General features: G+C 47.0%; 1 protein-coding gene and 2 long non-coding RNA genes across 3 annotated transcripts in view; 1 reads left to right on the top strand and 2 right to left on the bottom strand.

The window, feature by feature from the left end:
* Positions 1 to 18,725, top strand: part of LOC119433468 (uncharacterized) — a 37,233-nt gene extending 18,508 nt beyond the window's left edge. The window contains exons 3-4 of the long non-coding RNA XR_005188379.2: positions 17,149 to 17,222; positions 18,650 to 18,725. This is a non-coding gene — a long non-coding RNA (uncharacterized LOC119433468). The remainder of the gene's footprint in view (positions 1 to 17,148; positions 17,223 to 18,649) is intronic.
* The window catches only part of LOC119433466 (uncharacterized), a 162,292-nt gene that overhangs the window by 91,107 nt on the left and 51,261 nt on the right, over positions 1 to 19,924 (bottom strand). The window lies entirely within an intron of this gene.
* The window catches only part of LOC125941598 (uncharacterized), a 109,957-nt gene that overhangs the window by 43,968 nt on the left and 46,065 nt on the right, over positions 1 to 19,924 (bottom strand). The window lies entirely within an intron of this gene.

The following is a 19,924-nucleotide window of genomic DNA, read 5'->3' as shown; positions in this document are numbered from 1 at the left end:
CGATCATGACGTCATGCTACCTGACCCGACTGCGATAGAATCTAATGGGGATGCTCCCGCGTAAGCAACAGTGATTTTGACGTCACCGCCAGCCCTGGCAATGGAAATTTCGGGCCAGTGAGCATGGCGTCATATATAGGAGTGCGTAGGCTTGTGCTATCTAGGCGGTGTTGGTGAAAGCCGACGGTGAGTGCTAAGTACGTTGGAAAATGACGCCTGTGGTCGTCATTCTGGCAGACAAGCAAGATAGCTTGATGGCAACCGTGAAATCGTGATCCGTGACAACCGTGATCTGAGTTGTAAGCGTGTCGGTGGTAACGTATGTCGTGATTGGATGGTCTCGAGCCATTATAACTGTTCCTGCTGTTGAGACACTCGGCGGAGACCGAGGCAAACGCGTAGTGCCTGTGTTTGCACGCTCGGAAGTGCTCGAAGATTTGACTTACAAGGTTTAGAAAGCACGGAAGAGCTATAGTACAGGCATCCGATAAAAAGTGCTCGGTACAACCCTGGCATAAACCCCACTGATGAACCCCATGTTTTGCCAGCGATGAACTTGAAGACGCGGACAACAGATATTAGCGTATTCATTAAATGGGCAACCTGAGCGCTCCAGGAGACGTCCCGGTTAACAATGACACCCAAAAACAGATGATTTCTCTTGTAGAAGATAGGCTGGCCATTGATGCATACTGGATAACCAGTTATCGCTCTTCGCGTAAAAGCGAATAATGCACATCGTTCTACCATCTACCATGGTTAGGCCTTGTGTGCAAACATAGCCAGATGCCTGTTGCTGCCTACTGTAGCCTCGCAGGAACCTCAAGGCGAGTCACTGCTGATGCCCATATGCAGATGTCGGCGTAGATTGGGACACTCGCTGTTTTCAGTAGGGAATCGGCCAGCGCAAGAAGCGCGAGGTTGAAAAGAATAGCGCTTAAAAGAGCGTTTCGTAGGATTCCAAGGCCCGTGTAGATCGGTAGTCGGACCATCTTCAATACGTACAAACAAGGAAGTTCGTGTCAAGTAGCTTCGGATCCATCGAAATACTCGCCCTTTAGTGGTCACCGTTGCTGTGAGAACTCGCCTACACAGCTTCAGTGTCTTTTATGTATCAGTTGCTCAGATTGGCAAACATTTTATTTAGGACTGGTAGCGTCAAAAGAGACGGCAGATCCCAATGACAACGTCAATGAAATGACATAGCATGACAACGTCAATGCAATAGCAAAAGCTAAGTTAACAACTTTTGTTTGGTCGTAACGGTGTCGAACAAATAGTAAGGCCTGATTTGGGCCGAAATGGGCGGCGCGTGTGTCTGTGTGTTGCTCGCTAGCTAAACAAGCGATACAAATGCCTCAACAGTAAATCCAAAAGTTAGCTTGTGTACGTAAGCCGCACTGCTCTTTATAGACTTCTACGCCTGCAAATTTAAGGTAATTCAGGAGACTGCAGCACTAAAGCTCGGTTATGACGTCTTTACGACGTGAATGAAAGTCCATGGGGGTATGGGAGGGAGGTGGGGCCGACGCTGTGCTCAGGCACCAAGTGCGTATCTTGCAACCGGGCGCAAGGGGAACTGGCCACTCAATTTCCAACGCGAAAGCAAGAAAGCGGGAAGGCAGCGCGAAAGGGAGGGAGGGAGGGAGGGGCAGCTTCTACTCTGCCAACAACTGGGCTTGTACTTTGCCCGCTTGTGGCGGTCGCCCGCACCGTCTCTTATTTCCACACGGCTCTGACCTTTGTATGCGCTGTGCATTCGCTCGCTGCGATGGCTGCGCTTGCTGCCAGCGTTTTTACAGTCGTTGTCTGCGGTTATTCAGTGTGATCTATTCATGTTTGCTTGTGCGCGCTGACACCACGCTTGTTAATTCAGTTAGTAAGCGAATGTGTCCAAGTTTATGCAGCCGATAAAACTACTATCCCTACTCTGAATAACTCTCTACTAATTTGCTATCGCAATTGATGCTTCGCCTTTTGGGCGAAACAGCGACATTTTTTTTAGATATCACATGCTCACTGACCTTAGAGTAGGACAACATAGCATGCAGCAGCCACAAACACAAAGAAAGTTTGACTGAATGCGCGTTTTAAGACAAAAGGATTCCCACACTAGAGAGTGACATATTTTCGAATTGTGCTTTTCTGCCAGCGACTTTCACGCTTGTTAACATGGTTTTGCAATGCGATATTTTTTTTCTTTACAAAATGGGTAGTCATGCCATGTTTACGATGACGTACACTCGCGCAACAGTGTATGCCGTTTCATATTTGCGTACCATTGAAAGGTTTCAGAAACGCCGCCCTCTCTATCCTAAAATGCACATGGAAATCTAAGGCAAACATCGGAAAGTCGTCGCGCAGTCTTGCAGAGTAAAAACGTCTGCATTGTCGGGGCCTTTTAGAATTACAACGCATTGAATATTTAATAAGCAGCAATCTTTAACGCAATGGAGCAAACTGCAAACACTCCATTTATTTAAAGCGAACAATGTAAAGAGATACTCTTAAACGAACGAACGATCAGTGCACATTGCTCACTGATCTCAGTTGAGATAAATGGCACTGTCACTATTAGAGCACTGCACGGGCCGATTTTTTCATTAGATTAGAGCACGTCCCGGGCCCGTTTTTACGTTGGGCGGGCCGCCCGAGCCCGATCAAAACCTTTATGGCAAGACCCGGGCCCGGCCCGGGCCCGGAAATAATCTACGTTACCCGCCCGGCCCGGCCCGCCACCCTTTACCTTAGGCCCGAGCCCGGCCCGAGCAAGAGTCGAAACCGGCCCGAACCCGACCCGAGACCGAAAAATAATGTTTTTCAGAGTTGAGACGCCCGAGAATAATTCGCTGCACGTTACATGCACACCACTAGAAAGCCCGAGCCCGGCCCGGGCCCGCGTCAAAAAACCCGAGCCCGGCCCGAGCGCGGGTCAAAAAGCACACGCCGTGCCCGAGCCCAGCCCGAGCCCGTGAAAAAACTGTTCTACCCGGCCCGGTCCGGCCCACGGGCTGGGCCGGGCTCGGGCTTACCCGAAAGCCCGAGCCCGTGCAGTGCTCTAGTCACTATGCGTTAAAAAAATGGAGCGTACCACATTAAGCTATAGTGGGCTTACCGAGAAGAATACATGGTAAAGAAAGTCATTTAGGAAACACAACGACATTGAGGTCTATTTTATGGCGATCGATTATGACATATCCACTTATCACAACAGCCTTGACCAAACCGGAATCGGCACCGCAAGCTGTTGAATTGGTGATGTACAACAACGGCTAAGTTGGAACATGAGCACTATGTTTGCCTATATATAGCTCAGTACAAGCCCCTTCAGTGCTGTATAATAGTTTCTGCTGATAATGAGGTGGGCACGTGTTAAACCACCGAAGATCACTACACATTCGTATGAAACCGGACAACAATGACACAACAGAACAGTGCGTTTATTTATGTCATAGCCATGTGTAGTTCATGGTCGCTGCAAAGCCTACTGCCTGGAGTTGGTTTGGATTTGTCGCTTTTGAGGTTAATCATCCATTGATGGAAGATTTGCGGCCTCGAGGGCGGAAACCTGCATGACAAAGGCCAAACTGCTTTAAGACGCCTCACTCGCGAAAGCGAAGCTGTTTCTTCGTAAAATGCGCAAAAATCAATGCAATTTCGGGGTACAATGAAAGCCATAATGAGAGGTTGATTGTACTCCGCAGATTTTTTAGTTAGCTGATTGATGACATGGAGGTGATTTATTGTAGAAAATCCTTTCCTGAAGCCAGCCTGTTCTCTTGGTTGATAGAAGTCAAGCGAGGTGCTTTTTCTTTTGGCAATATTTTGTGCATACTTTATAGCATACTGAAACCAACCTAATGGGCTTATAATTCTTCAATAATTTAAAGTCTTCCTTCTTATGGACTGGTATATTTTTTGCATTCTTCCAACTCTTTGGTACACTTGAAGTCGTGACACATTGCATAGAAAGTACCGCAAGTTATACAAGCACAGTATCTCTTCCATCTTTGATCCAATCGACTGTTATTACATCTTCTCCTGCCTTTGTAGCTTTTCCTCTAGTTATGGAAGGAGCCTCGTTATCCTTTTCTTCCCTGCTTTCAATGAAGCTTGCGTGGATACTCTGGGTACTGTACTTGTCCGTATTCAGTTCTTCTGGTGCTTTTACTACATCAACGAAATTGCTAATGGCATTTGCGCATTACCCTGCTTATCTTTCACGGCATGCACCTTGACCTGTCCTATGTCAAGTATTCTTCTCACAGACTTTTGTATATCGTTTACTTTCTTATTCTTTCTCACATTTGACATTTCAGCGAATTCTATCTGATCTCTTGAGAATTTCATGTTTTGTCATCTCCTTATTAGGTGCTTTCTTACATGGCAAAGCTTACCTACTGGTTGCCTTGGTGCCTTACCTCCAACTTCAATTGCTGCTTCTGAAATCGGCCTAGATGTTATCATCTTCATGTTCCTTCATGGCTGTAGGGAAGCACGAAGAAAGCAAGATAAGGCTCGGGGCCACCTTCGTGACTCTCCTACCTCAGAAAATCTCACAAACTTTAAGAAAGCAAAGAGTGAGCATAGAAGAACGCGCAACCGGGCCAATAGGGAAAGCAGGCCAAAATACATATCAGGCATAAACTCTTACACAGACGAAAGCAAAGCCTGGAACCGAGTCAAGAAATTAAAGGACCGCCAAACCCATCCTCTACAATTAGTAAACACCCAAGGAAACACTCTTCAGGACCAGGCTGATTCCTATAGGTGCCCACTTCGAGTACAATCCTAGTTCGGCCCATTACACAGATACTTTTCTACGGTACCAGCGGCAAGCAGAGCGATTGCCCCTGGATCGGAAAATAACAAATAATGATGCTTACAAACGTCCATTTACCATGGCGGAGTTTCAGGTCTCACTGAGTTGTAATACGTCAATGCCAGGCAGAGACAGAATAGCTTACGACATGATCAAACATTTACACCCTGGAACTCACAAAACACTTCTGTCGCTTTTCAACTCCGTATTCTGTGGGGGGTACATCCCGGCTGCCGCTGCCTGAGAAGAGGAAATAATAATTCCTATTCTCAAGGAAGGACAAGGACCCGACTACGGCTAGCCGTTATAGGCCTATAGCCTTAATAAGTTGCAAACTCTGTGAGAAAATGACTAACCGGTGCCTGATCCATTTTCTCGAAAATAACAAAACACTAGATCCCTTACAGTGCGGTTTCAGGGAAGCTAGATCCACAACAGATCACCTTGTCCGCATCGAAATAAATATTCGTGATACCTTTGCGCATAAACAGTTTTTATTGTAAGTGTTCTTAGACATGAAAAAAAGCATATGACACCACTTGGCGTTTTGGAATCCTTGGTGATCTGGCTGGAGTGTAGGAAGAGGAGGTGTGCTGAGTTGCACTTTATTATTGCGTTAGCAATTATATGCATAGGCGGAAAGTTTTCATTTTTCCGGGAAGGGGTGGGGGGGGGGGGGGGGGGGGGGCTGGGGCCTGACCAGATTTCCGAACCCCACCCATGTAGGCTTATATTCATTTATGTTTATTTATTTACAAATCCCTCACAGGCCTACGAAGAGGCATCGGATGAGGAGGGCGTATGTTACAATAAATGCATTCGGTTAAAACATAGCGATGCTTCAAGGAACAGAAGAAATTTGCATATAACAAAAACTAGACATATCGTCAAAAAAGAAAAGAAGAAAAAGAAGTCAACAGATAAGCATTGCAAAAAAAAAAACAGCAAGGAGTGAAAAAAAAAGTTACATTATACATTACATAGTTACAAAGGACTTTATACCTTGCCTAATATTGAAAAAGCGAAAAAAAGTGAATAAAAAATGTCACAGTTTCGCCCTAAGCGCGAAGCAATGAATGCGATAGCAACACAGTAATGTCATACGAAGTAAGGTGAGCGGCTTTGGTAGCAATATGAATTGTAGTAAACATGAGCTGATTAAGTAAGCAGGTGTGCTGCGGCGTAAGTAGACCGACATGAAGAGAGACTCGATGACCACGAGAAGGCGCGTGGGAAACGGTGGTGTTGATGAGAAGCGCTTCCCGTGGGCAGCGTGTGCGAAGGGACACACCTGTAGCGCTGCACTGCCAATCCGGGCAGCATTGCATGTGTAGCGTGCGTTGGAAAATGTGGCCCGACTATTACTAGCTGAATGAACAAGCGTGGTGTGAGCGCGCACAAGCAAACATGAATAGATCACACTGAATGACTGGAGACGACTGTCAAAACGCTGGCAGCAAGCGCATACGCCGCAGCGAGCGAAGGTACGTGCGGTCTATCGCTTCAACGAAAACTGAGCGGCGAATGCACAGCGCATACAAAGGTCAGAGCCGTGTGGAGATAAGAGACGGTGCGGGCGAGCGACGAGCGCGGTTGTTGGCAGAGTAGAAGTGCGCCCCCCCCCCCCCCCCCCCCCCCCCCCCCCGCTCCGTCCGGCGCTGGCTTCCCGCGTGCCGGAGCGCAGCTTTGCCCCGCCTCCTTTGCTCCCTCGCTCCCTCCCTCCCGTACCCCCACGGCCTTTCAAAGCGCGACGGTCGCGTTTGCTTTCCGCCGTGCGTTCGCTCTCCGTGATAGCGCGCGTCCCCGCACGCTTCCGCTCGGGCGTACGGCGCGCGGCGAAGATTTTATCTATACGGAACCTCACGGTGACGCCGACGGCAGAAATCCGGTTGAAGTGTCCATATAATTGCTATCGCAATAAAATAAAAAAATAACACAATCATTGAGAACGACAATGCATTGAAAGACAATGCATAGAAAACGTAATCGGTTTGATAAAACTGTCATCAGTGTGAAGAAACATGTTTCGTCAAATTACAGCAAAAAGCGTCATGATTTGTGAGCGAGGCAATGCTATCTGGAAGGCTGTTCCAGAGACGGATAGCGCGAGGCAGTGGTGAAAAGTTAAATGCTTTTGTCATGCCATATACACGGGCATAGCTGAAATTATTGTGTAATCTGCGCGATCTGAAGACGTGGTGTTTCAAGCATGGTAGGGATATTCCGTCAGAGTGAATTTATGGAATAATGACAAGCAATGCAATATCACGGCAAGTACTCAGCGACTGCAATGATATTTCGGCTTTGATCTGCGTTATGCTAGACTGGGAACTGTAATTATGAGTAACGAAACGACTTGGGGGGGGGGGGGGCTATTCTGAATTATTTCCAATGCGTCAATTAGGTATTTCTGATGGGAGATGCGTACTCAAGCTGGGGTCGCACGAATATCCAATACGCCAGTTTACGCAAGGCAGATGGAACACTGCGCAAGAACCCCAATGATTTAGATGCATTGGCGGAGACACACGTAATGTGCTCGGACCATGTTGGGTTAGGTGTAAGGTGCACACGAAGATACTTATACTGTGTAGTCGGCGATATAATACTATTGTTAATGTGGTAGATAAACTGCGAATTAACAGGTTTACGGGTGAAAGACATTGCTTTACACTTTGACATGTTTAGTGTCATGAGCCATGTGTTACACCACTGGTTCACGATATCTAGGTCTCGTTGGAGTGCTATGTGATCATCACTGTTGGTTATTTGGCGGTAGATTATGCAATCATCGGCGAATATTCGTATGCAAGGCGATATGTGGTTAGGCAGATCATTTATATAAATTAAAGACAACAGAGGCCCAAGGACGCTTCCTTGCGGCACACTAGAAGTAACGTTAGATTTGGGGGAATCGCAGTCATTAACAGATGTAAATTGCTCTCGATTCGACAAAAAGTTACGTAGCCATGACAATGTATAGGAGTCCAATTTTAACGCAGAAAGTTTCGATATGAGGCGGCAATGTGCCACACGATCAAAAGCTTTCGAAAAATTTAAGGAATAAGCAGTCGGTCAGTAAGTATAGCGATTCATGTTAAGGTGGATATCGGTTGTAAATTCAAATAACTGTGTTTTGCACGAAAACTGTGTTGATTGCGGGGGAAAAAAAGCTGTTAGATTCCAGATTCCAGATGCCAAAGCCGCTTTTTTATCTTTCATGCGCTTAAGGGTATTTGAGAACCATGGATTAGTGATTACGTAACGCCATAGTTTCATTACAAGTGAAAGCATGCCTTATGGCAGTGGTTTCGTTTATTTTCCGGACGCAGAACAAAGGATTACGAGAGTAAAAATTATCAGGTGCCCAAATAAATAAACATATTAACAAATAAATAAAAAAGACAGCGATATCTCAAAAGGGCGAAAGGACTCGATAGCAAATACAGGGACAACGTGGATTGTGTTATTGAGAGGCAGATGCAGCATACGAAGAATAAATATTAATAAGGAAAATGCACAGATAGACTAGGGAGTTTTACAAATAGCGCAACCACGCGTCTTTTCTTACCCAAATGCCTTCACTTTGCTTGCGCTGTTATGGGCCCCATTTTCGTTCCTTTGTATAACTGTTTGCGTTATTTTCTAAGCCAGGTGGTTTGCTTTGACTTGTAAGTTGGTGCCTTTCTCTCTACTATTAAAGACATCAGTTCGTTGTCTGTTACGATGATTTCACCATCATTGAAAGAGTGTTCGTTTGGGCACTTAATCTGGAAATGAAGTCTTCGGCAATCTAATCAAATTGATCTTGCGGGAGAGTTATTCGTGGGCGCGAAAAAATTGCCAGATGGTTCAAACGGGCTTGTCCAGTCGCCGAAGGCAAGAAAAAGACCTTCAAGATGTGGTCGATGAGACCGGTATGGCCAACGCAATTTTTTTTAGCTTGACCATTTCCGGGAAAAGGTTTCGCAGGTGTTCACCCTTGCCCCCCGTAAACATGTGCACGACGTCCCCAAATGTGTGCAATGATGCCGACCTTTGCTGGCTTAAAATGTCAATCAGCATATCTCAGTGCAAAATCAGGCGTCCTGGTTTAAGGTCGTCACCGTAGAACTATGTTATATATGCTTCGTCTTCCTTCCGTATGGCAAGCTGCTCAATGTGGGACATATGCTGCCACATATCAGGTAGCAGCATAAGTCCCTGTTGCTTAACGAAGACAGCACCGTGTCAAGTACTGTGGCGGTACATGTCACTCGCTGATGAAAAAACGTCAGCTGAGGAACCTTCTTGATAGCGGCGTGCAGTCTTCTTTCACCTAATGGCTAGAACACACGGGTCCTCAACTTCTACTTTTCCTGCCTCTGCCATACATATGTGGGTCACGCGCTTCATTTTGGAGTTAATCTGCGCCGAGTTCAAGCTTCGGCCATCCGAGATGGCTGGTCCCTTGCGTGCGCTGTCTCCCCGCGCGCTATATAGTGTTATGTTTCTGCTGGTGCTTATACGGTGGAAAATACACTTCGTTTTCAGCGTCAGACGGGTTCTGGCGAAGTACCGATAAGCGAGGTGCCCCCTATTGGTTTTCAAGGTTTTTGTCGTTGGTGCTCGTGCTGTGTTTGTAGCCGGTGCACATTGCAACGTCCGCAGCCGCGGTAGAAGCGAGCGCGACAGCCATTGTATCGACACTCCGGGAAAATTTTCGCTGTCTTCGTCGCCGTGGTATTCCGTATAAAGTTCAAACGTCATATGAGTGAGCGACCCATACACTACGGGTGCGAGAAAAAGCCCGTAAGGCTGAGCCTTGATGGACATTATCTTCGCTCACGCGCTCAATGTTCGGGTTAGTTGGAGGTGACGTGATCAAATGCGTGCATGGGCAGGAGATCACGCGTCTTCTCATCTAGCCCTGCCGCTGCTGCAAATTACTGTCTGCGGTTGACGCTTACGCGACCCGCATGCCCTTTGCAATTGTTGGTAATCATTGGGGGTGCAATGATCAAGGCCGAGCAGGGATGGCTGCTAACTTCATGCACGCTGCCTTCCTTCTTAGGATGTTTTCCCGCGCCCCAAGTGTTGCAGATCGCATAGCCTAAGTTAAGAGACAGGGGTAATTGGAGATCGCTGACAGAAGCCGTCCTGTAGTGGACATAAAAATTTGCAGATGATGAGGAATCTAATTTTCGGAGTCGCGGTGAATCGCACGCCTGTACGAACCATTCGCCTCCGCGGCCGGCGTTCATCATAATGCCAGCGTTGTGATAGCGACTGTTCGTGGTCATCCAGCGGGACATTTACAGGTTTACATGGTCCGTGCATTGCACGATGTTTATTTTAATTAGTCAGTAAATGTTGCTACAATTCATATAGGCGATATAACCAACGTACACACTCGTGTGAGGGCCGCACTTTTTTGCCGCAATTTTGACGAGCCTTACAAGGAACCGGGCCGTTTTATCTATTTTCCAACTACGAGTATGAAATCCGCCGTAAACCTCCGCGATCGCCTCCTATCGCCCTCTATAGTAGTGTACAACTTTACAAGGCAGCCCCTCAAAGGCGGATGCACACGAGCATCAACCAATGGGCGTGCACTCTAGACTGACGTCATGAGCCGGACGGAGGACATGGCAGCCCGCGCTTCGAGCTGGGCCGAGTTGCGTCAGCGGGACTACTACTTAATTAGTCGCGGTGGCAATAGGTTGCTGTGCTTCAGTGATGAGGGCGGGGCGCCTCTCCTCTCTTCTTAAGGTATAACCGACTTTTTTATATAGTTGCGACGCGCGAAAATACGCTGCGCGGGAAAATTCGCACTGGAGCGCGATGGGAATCGCGCTGAACGCGATTGCTTCTCGGTTGGATTAAAAAAAAATATTTGCTTTCAAGTTGGGCGTGCGGCTCTTACACGGATTTACACGGGAAGAATATTTTTCGTGTAATTGTCTTATGCTTCGCTATCATTATTACTGCTTCGCCTTTCCGGCAAAACTGCAGCCTCTTTTTTTTTCTGAGTCCTAGTAGCATGACTGCTATTGATTCTGATTTCGATTGAATCCAGCTTGGCCTCACTTCGGTTACTATGTTAATTATATATATTTACGACCTCTGCAAGCACGTTGCGATGTTTCCATCCCCAATAAATGTTGTAAATTATAAGTTTTTTTTTAATGAGTCGCTAGCATGACCTACTGGAAAGAGAAGCAATGCTGAGACACATATCATTCACGTGCATTTCACACACCGTTGATGAAAGACTCTGCTGAAGGGGTCACTGAGGTCTGCAGGTCTTTTTCAGTGTCAAAAAGTGCGCAAAACAATTTGTAGCGAGTTGAACATACAGCAACATATTGATTCTCTAGACATTGGCTATCCATATCATTAGAAATAATTGTTAGTTGGCTACCTCTTTCTCTTTCAAAATATCATAAATTTTGTCCAGTGTACACATTTAAATATAATGTGTCTGTGCATGGTGTTCACACTGGAAATTAAAATAGCATGTTGAAGGTGAAAAAATGCGGATGAGGGAGCTTCTGGTGCGTCGGTGCTTCTAATGCGCTTGCTTTCCTATTGCCAGGATTTTCAGAAATAAAACGAAATTATGAATATAAGCCGTACACGTCCGCGTCAACAATGATGCAGTTCGCTTTTAGCCCCAATAACATTATAAGGGAAAATGTAGAGGCAACTCAAAAGAAACCATAAACATTTTGGATAACAGGACTCTGGTGCTGACATTTTGGTACTGACCAACGTGGATAAAATCGTCACCGCGTGTCGTACGCTGTGTGTGCAAGTGAACGCGCAGGAGTGTGAGCCGGCAATCACGGCTCAATGTAGCGAACGCGGGGGAGAAAGGCAGGTCGGAAGCGTGTGATCTTGAGCTTGGCCTCAAGATTCATAAATCTTTTGGCAGGTGACTGTGTACTATAGCGCTTAATTATGAATCCCTCTGATGAAGCATGTTTGCAATCGGATTGGAACGTAATTTCTTCATGGTGCAGCGACTGGCTCATGACGCTTAACACCAAACACCTGCGTATTTCTAGCCGTCCTCCAGCTAATACCCCTCGCTATTCTTCTTAATAACACTCCGTTATCACCAGTCTCATCGTACAAATATCTAGGTAGTCACTTAACACGCAGTCTATCCTGGAAAATGCATGGGAACTACATACCTTACAAGGCTAATCGCACACTCTGATTCTTACGGCGCCATTTCATAGCTTCTAACAGCACCGTTAAGCTTCATCTGTATAGGACGTTAATAAGACCTAAACTAGAATATGCATGCTCCATTTGGGATCCTAATCAGATCACTTTAATTAACACTTTAGAGTCAGCCCTTGGTGTTCCCGTTCTTTCTCTGCGCCGTAATTTATTCGTCGAACTGAAATGACTGGAACTATCTCCCTGCCTTCATCGCAGTCATCACCGACGTCCACAAATTTAAGGAAACTGCCGCCTATTTTGTATGCCCCTCCTCTTTGTAATGCCTCTGACCCTGAGAGTACCGAAACAAATAAAATAAATAAAAAGTGGGTAAAATAGATTTCGACTAAACCCACAGAAAAAAAAAAAAGGCAGAGCCCTTTCACCCTGTGAAGAGGGAAGGCCAGCGAAGCTGGCGCTCTGGTGGGATTTGCTATGTTGGGGTTTAGCTATGTTGAATTTGGCTACAAAATGGTAAACCGACCGACCCCTTCGCTGCGTACTCGGGAAAGAAGCTTCGGTGCTGGCTCCGAGTAGCACAATGGGTTTTTTTTTTTTAACACTTAAACAATGCCCGGCGTTCCTCACGCTTTCCTACGACGTTCCCAGACAAAAGTACTTGACCGAAGATCGGTATATTCAACCGACGCCAACTCCTCTCCCACCCCACTCCTCCGTTGACCTACTTTTTGCGTACACCGCCAATGGTTGGCGCGCCTCACGCTTTCCCCGTTCTCCTTTTCATAACATAAAATGCTCGAGCCAATCATTTTGTTTTCTACGCGCGGACACGATCATCTGAGACTGAGCCATTAACAGCTTTGCTGTAAAAAAAATTTTAAAAAATATGGGCAGCTTGCACTAGTGGTGCAAGCAAGGCTGGAGTAAAAAGTTTTCCAGGTTTTACTAGGCACGGTATTCAGAATCGTCTCGCCGCCGACGCGCTTCCAGATGAGCGGCTTCTTCTTCGGTCGTCCCATGTACTCGCCACAGAGTCAACGGGAGTTCTGCCGCCGCACTTTCTTTACGCAATTCACAGCGACTTGTTTTAGGCCTTTTGACAGCCACGTTGCACTTACCATTTGGAACTCGCTGTCCACTCCTTTCGTAATACATTGAGGGCCCATCACCATATGCCATATTATTATTCGATTTCTAAAGCTTCATATTTGTTTTCGAGCACCAGCCTACATTCGTTTGTTTTTACCCTACCCTACCCAACACTTCTATATCCTGCATTATGCTGAGTTCGGCAGAATGTATGAAATATATTTCATTTCTTGTTTCTCCATTACGGCTTTTCCTGTAGAAACCTGTAGATTCATTTTTCGGAGTCTATTCGTTTCCGCGAATTCTACCAACATCTCTCCTCTACTGCTGCTGGCATGTACTACCTCTAATCTATATATCCTATTTGGCTTTATTACGACGACCGCTACCTTTTCATTAATGCTGTAGAATTCATGAAATAGAAATCATACCCCGCATTCTCTCTTATCTAGAACAACTGTGTAGCAGAGGGCGTGGCCGTTAGTCTGCACTGCATAACCAGTTCTTCACCTCAGTAAGGTCAATAATATTCCAGACAATGGATCTGATAATTCTTCAAGAATTATCAGGCAGCAGAATTAGCTGCTGTGCTAATCTAAGCTAACTCGAGAGGGTTCCTCTGTTAAACGTTGCTAGGTTCAGTTTCCAGAGATTATTAGAACCTTCTGCCGCGTCGCAGGCCTGACCACCACATTGGTCAGGTGCTCCGTAGCCGCTGGGGACCAAGGTTAATTGCAAGAGGTAATTGCCAAATTCCGGGGTATTACGTGTCAGAACCACGATCTGATTATCAGGCAGGTCACACTCCGGATTTAGTTGGACCGCCTGAGCTTGTGTAGCGTGCAGCTAAATGTAAGTACAGGAGCATGTTTGTCTTAGGCCCCCATCAAACTACGGCTGCTTACGGGTGTGCTGGTAGTTCGAAACAACTTGTTTTGAGCATTTACCATATATATTCGTATAAGAGCCGCGCTATTTTTTTCGCAATCGTGAAGAGGTGCGGTCAGTAAACGGGGGTGGGCCAATAGGGTTTCATCTTTCTGACGGTTTGTTTTTCCATGATTTCTTTGTCCAAAAAGAGCGATCGCTGTTGCTTTCATAATGCATATATTTGTTCACGCAAGCACGCCAAGCTACAGGTGGCTGTCTATAGTCCTCAATACAAAGTCCTCAAAGTGAACCTTGGTCATAGGCGTATCTACCGGAGGGGGGGGGGGGGGGGGGGCACTTGCCCCCACCCCAGTTTTGAAAGCGGCACTTTTGAGCTGAATGCTAGAAAGTCCAACAAAACTACAGCTGAAGCTAAATTTGCTTTCGTAATAGAGTGGCCATGTCAGTAATGCGTTTCTTTACTATCGTCTGCTTCTAATAGAGTATCCCCTGCTTGGGCAGCGAAGATTGTCCTTTATGTCTCCTCGGGACTCGCTGGATGGTTCCCGTCCAGACAAATGTCAGCTTGCACTACTATCATCAAGCCCAGTGTTTTCGGACCCCTATATCCATATTTGAAAACACAATCAGCTTATTTAACCTGCAGGCGAGGGGGAGGTCAGGATAATGTAATATAATCAGCCGCGCCCAACGACAGGTGTGGTTTAACGCATGAAATCGTTGGATTTTCAAATGGTGGAACTATTTAATATCTGTCCGAAGACAGCCTACATGGCGTTGCAGTCACAGTAAAAAAATCTAATCAAATCTCTTAAGGGTATAAGTGACGAGTTTCACTGTCTATAATCACGACTTATTGTAGATATGTTCATGAAAGTGACCTTGGTCGAACGTGCAGAGCCACCCCTCGGGCAGTGTACGCTGCTGTGGAGCTCTCGTTGCAACAGAAGCCATGATCCTCGCTCTCTTCTGTGTGCTTTTATTACGTAATAATAATTCCAATACGCCACGAGTCCACTGGCTGCTCGCTGTGGACGACCGCGATTGGCTTACGTTTAGCGCGTCGCAGGCACCAAAATCGGAAGTCCTGGCGTCTACGTTAACATCCAAAATGACATTTGAACTGCACGCCATGGTGACATTTCGAAGGGAGCTCCGCCTTCGAAATGTCTGGAGCGTTGTGGCCCCGCCGTAGCCTTCGCAGTGCAAGGCATTGAAGAAGGAAGGGAAGCACAGCGGATGCCGTGTCTGATTGCCAATAGCTCCGCTTCTGCTGAACGCATTACTTAGTTTTTGTGGTGGAGTACCGCTGTTCGAGTTCATGCCGTTGCTGGTCTGTCGCTCCTTATGGCACCCTCGTTGATCCGGGCTCCTAGCCCTCAATCTTTCGTTCGTTGTCAGGCTACACGTTGCATACAAGGCTCGCAACAACTCCTCCGTATGTACACGTTTATTTACATATGTACATTTCGCCAACAGCTCACGGAGTCATCGACTCCAGCTCTCTCATCGCTCTCCCCCAAAACAGTACCGGATTCCCCCTTTTAAGCAATTCAGTTCACACAAAAATTTCATTCCTCCGCCCCTCGGCAGCGTAGGGCGGAGCACTCTCACAAACAGTTTTATAAGCACACACTGTCACGACCCAATGGTTAGCTGAAATCAGCCCAACAGTTTTCTTTCAGTCACTCCTATTGGTTCATTTCGCTCTTTCCTGTTTTCCTCTGGCCAATCCTTACATTGTAGCTTCACTTCAAAGCAAACACGAGCAAACCAAAAATAAACAAACTAGTAACACAAAAACAGCACCAATAAAGTACACAAGCAAAAACCAGGAAAAGAATTTCCCTTCCATTTTTAATCCCCTTGTTACCCGGCCCATGCACTAGAGCAAGCCGCAAACTAGAGGATGCGCCGCGCAATTGCTTGAACACAGGTGGCGGCCTGCTCTATGCGACGAAGACCGCCTGAGCAACGCGACTCCCATCTGCCCATTAGCCTCACAAGGAGCGCTGCCGACGCGTGCCTTTTTATCCTTTGTCCAGCTCCCCCGACACAGTGGGTGGGGCGACAACAGTGACGATCGGCAAGTGACGCGTTTGTCGGTACCCGTTGCTGAGCCGATGACCATCGGCTCAGCGGCGCCCGCCACCCCGCTCTAAACGGCCTATCTTGCTAGCCGAACTTAACAGCATTGAAGTACGTTTTGCGGCAAAGTATTTCTGAAATAGCCTATTTTCACGCCAAATGGCTTTCTCCACTCGATAAAGAGTGATTCAAGGCCCCTTTAATTACCGATAGAACACTGATTTGAACTTTTTTCTCAAAGCCTGTGCCACTTCTGACCTTGTCGATTTCATTTTCAGGCTGTTTCTAAATAAGTGGTACACTATTAATTGTATCCCAGCAGGAGCAAGAAAGAACAGCAGATGTTTATATTTTGAAAAAAAAAATGAGGGCCATTCTTTGGTGGCGTGTTTGGAAAATTTGCTCTGTGTAGGCTGCTTATGTGCTCCGAAAACAGTTACTGCCGCTAATCGAAATATTTCCCTGACTCCTAAAGCAACAGCACGAGAGACGGTTGAATTTCTGTGTAAATAGAGAATTTTAAGCGCAATGCGTTGCGAAACATTCACTTTCCTGCTTTTAATGCAAGTGTTCCAGACAATTACTAAACGCCCGTTCTTCCATGTGTTTTCGTGCATCACACAAGATCTGGGGATAATTAGGGACATGATATGGTTAATCTGTAGGCAATTTTCCAAATACCTGGTTTAAATGCGCATTTCATAGTAGAATACGTATGCAACTGGTCCATTGGCCGTACAAATTTTTGACCAAGCTTCGCAGTTGAAAAACACATTGTATAAATCACTGTAGTCGTATTTGCAGAAAACGGGCCAGGATGCTTATACTTAGTAATTTATTCCGCGTGAGAACCAAAGCGAATGAAAAAAAAATCTAAAGCAGGCCAAAAAGCTTTGTGGTGACTCCGAAGGGCGAGCAATTTGGGAATGTCTTCATAAGCCAATGTAAATATGTTTGCTGTGTCGTAACATAATGCCAAGGCACTTTATATACTGTATGTGCCCACAAGCCTTCATTGTTACAGAACTCATATGAATTGTTGTGAACCCAACACCCGGAGTGACATACAATTTCAACCCGTGCAGGAGTTCGGTTCTCGAGCCGTTTTCCATGTGAGTCCTGGAGCCACCAGACGTCCTCGTATTGCCAGGTGAAGCAGGTGAGTGCAGCCGTGTTCACGTTTCACGGGCGTCTTGACTCTCAGTCAAACAGCAGTAGTCTTATTTGTTGTGATTCATAATGAACGAATACCTTTGCGCCAGCGACATACAACTCTTTCAGAGTGAAAGAATAACAGCGCGAAAAGACAAGGACGACAGCACGCATGTGTGTTCTCGTCCTTGTCTTTTCGCGCTGTTATTCTTTCACTCCGAAGGAGTTGCATGTCGCCGGCGCAAAGGTATTCGTTCACTATGAATTTCAACGCGCTAGCGCAAATGCGCGGGCAGCGCCGATCGGCGTGAAAAAGAAAGGAAACAAAGAAGTACGGGCACCTGCCCACGCAGGTACCCGTGGAGACGCGAGAAGAGACTTTGCGGAAAAAACCGCAAAGTCTCATCTTGTCCCCCACTACGCCCGAGTGGCGGCCCTCGTCTTTCGAACCCCATGGGCGCTGCGGCGTGCAAATCCCTGCCGGCTCCCAGGATTCGATCGTGGGCTTCGAACCCCATGGGCTGCTGCGGCTCTTCGCGTTGCCGGCTCCCAGGATTCGAACGTGGGCCCTTTCGAGTGCGAGCTCGACACTCTACCCACTCGGCTACCGTAGCGGCACGGTTATCGCCTTACGAAAGGCGACCAGGAGCGTGAGCCTGCTTATCGCCCGGGTGAGGGGGACAAGTGCGTGCTACGTCAACGCTTACGTTCGCTTATCGTCTAACAGAATCCTGACCTGCTATCTGCGTAGCAAGCTGTCCGCTTGCTACGAAGAGAAGCGGCGATTTGCGCATGTGCGAGCCGCCCACAATGATACGTTCCCACTCAGTGCACGCAGGCGGCGTTTTTTATTGTTTTTGTAAATCGCATAATTTCAAACAACTTGCTTAGAGCATTGTTTCGCAACCTGCTCCGGCAATCAAGAAGGAGAAAATTGCTGGAAACGTGGCGAAGTTCGTAGGGGCTGTTGGTGCGACAGTGGGACTGCTACAGCGCACCGACTCCATCGAAACACAGACGCTCGGCTATGCTTGGGGAACAGTACATACAAGAAGCGTCCTATTCCTACCTCAGGTAGGAATAGGCAGTTTAGCGTTTCTAACTAGAACGGCTATAGGAAGACTGATCTCAGTGAGGTGGCTGTCGTCCGCCATTTTATCTAACCTCTTTCATGCAGCCAGCGCAGACCGCTTCAAGGAGTAGCATAACATTGTCGTTGAAACTGGCTGTTTCCGCTGTATATATAACCTCCAGTAAGGGAGCATGCGATACAGGGACAATTAAGTGAACTCGCGGTACCAAACTATTGACTGTAACAGAAGCAGCCAGCGACACGCGTCGGCATGCAGTGTATAACCTATTCTGTCGTACGTTGAGATACGCATGCATCCTGGCAGTTTCATCGTCTGATGTAAACTATCTGAATCTGTGCAGGTGTGCGTGGAGTTGGATCCTCGAGCCAGTGTCCCGTGTTAGTCCCGGCGCCGCCAGACCATCGAGGTGCGTGTAACCTTTATGCGTCACAGTTCGCGGGCGGCTTGCGCAATGTGTTTTTCCCGCGGTAAAGTGCTCTAATAAGAACTGTCGCACAATTGACAGTGAAGTGTCACGGGACGCATCGCGCAAGCTGCCCCGATTCACGAACTTTCTGCGAATATGAAGTGGTCCGCGCGCGAATGAATCACTGGTGTAGTAGAATATGCTGCGGTATTTTTGCGGAGTGGCGCAGCTTTTCCGAACTATGACGAATACAATGTAGCAAGCGCCTGCAGTAGCCTGCTTCAGCTGCATTCTGGAAGGAACACGCTCAGGCATTCAAAGTAAGGCTTGGCTATTGTATTCAGTAGGGTGTAGGTCAACGATTTATGAAACTACGGCAGCCCAATGAATTGCACTTATGTCTTTCGACGGACTTCAAGCTTGCGGTGCTGGTTGCATGCGCGGCTTCATATCGACTTTGCAGTGTTGTCTGGACCAGTCGTAAGGGTTCATACAAACTAACCATATGTTATGGGTTGAATTAATGATTCCATATATACATTAGGAACGTCCCTATGCTCCCCTCTACCGGTTTGCCAATGCAACCACGATTCGTCTGGATGCGCCTTTCACTATGCACGAGCTCGACGCTGCGATATCTGCTTCACATCATCATCTTATCCAGGACCAGATGTGATCGCATACGATTTGTCATCTGACGTGAAAGCTCCAGAAGCCTCCTGTCGCTCTATGACTCTACGTGGGAAGCAGGACTGTGCCTGAGAAATTGGAAGTGCAGTCCTTATGTGGCTCTCCTAAAACCCGGAAAATATCCCGCATCGGTGATTGCGAGTAATGGAGCGGATGGTAGTGAACAGACTGGAAGGCTACGACCTAGTATTTCTGTGCAATATTTTGGATACGAAACGTGCCTACGGACAATGTCTTCCACTATTCTATTCTTCAAACGCTTGAAGATTCGGAGTTAGTGGCCGGATGTATGCGTAGCGCACCATTTTCTGTCCATACGGAGGGAGGACTGAAGACAAGACGTAGCAGGGTGGCGTCTTTAGCTCCATATCTTATACTGGTGGGATGCAGACGAGCTACCTGACACAACGCATGGCAATGTATCTGAGGTCTACTAGGGCAGCAAGGCTGCAAGTGCGGCTACCGTCACGGCGAAGACGGTGAGAGGCCTGCAACTCTGCTAGGAGTGTGTGCGGGGGA

This window comes from Dermacentor silvarum, chromosome 11 (assembly GCF_013339745.2).
Source record: "Dermacentor silvarum isolate Dsil-2018 chromosome 11, BIME_Dsil_1.4, whole genome shotgun sequence".
Classification (NCBI taxonomy): domain Eukaryota; kingdom Metazoa; phylum Arthropoda; class Arachnida; order Ixodida; family Ixodidae; genus Dermacentor; species Dermacentor silvarum.
The sequence above is the reverse complement of the archived record's forward strand: the minus strand, read 5'-3'. Positions and strand labels throughout refer to the sequence as shown.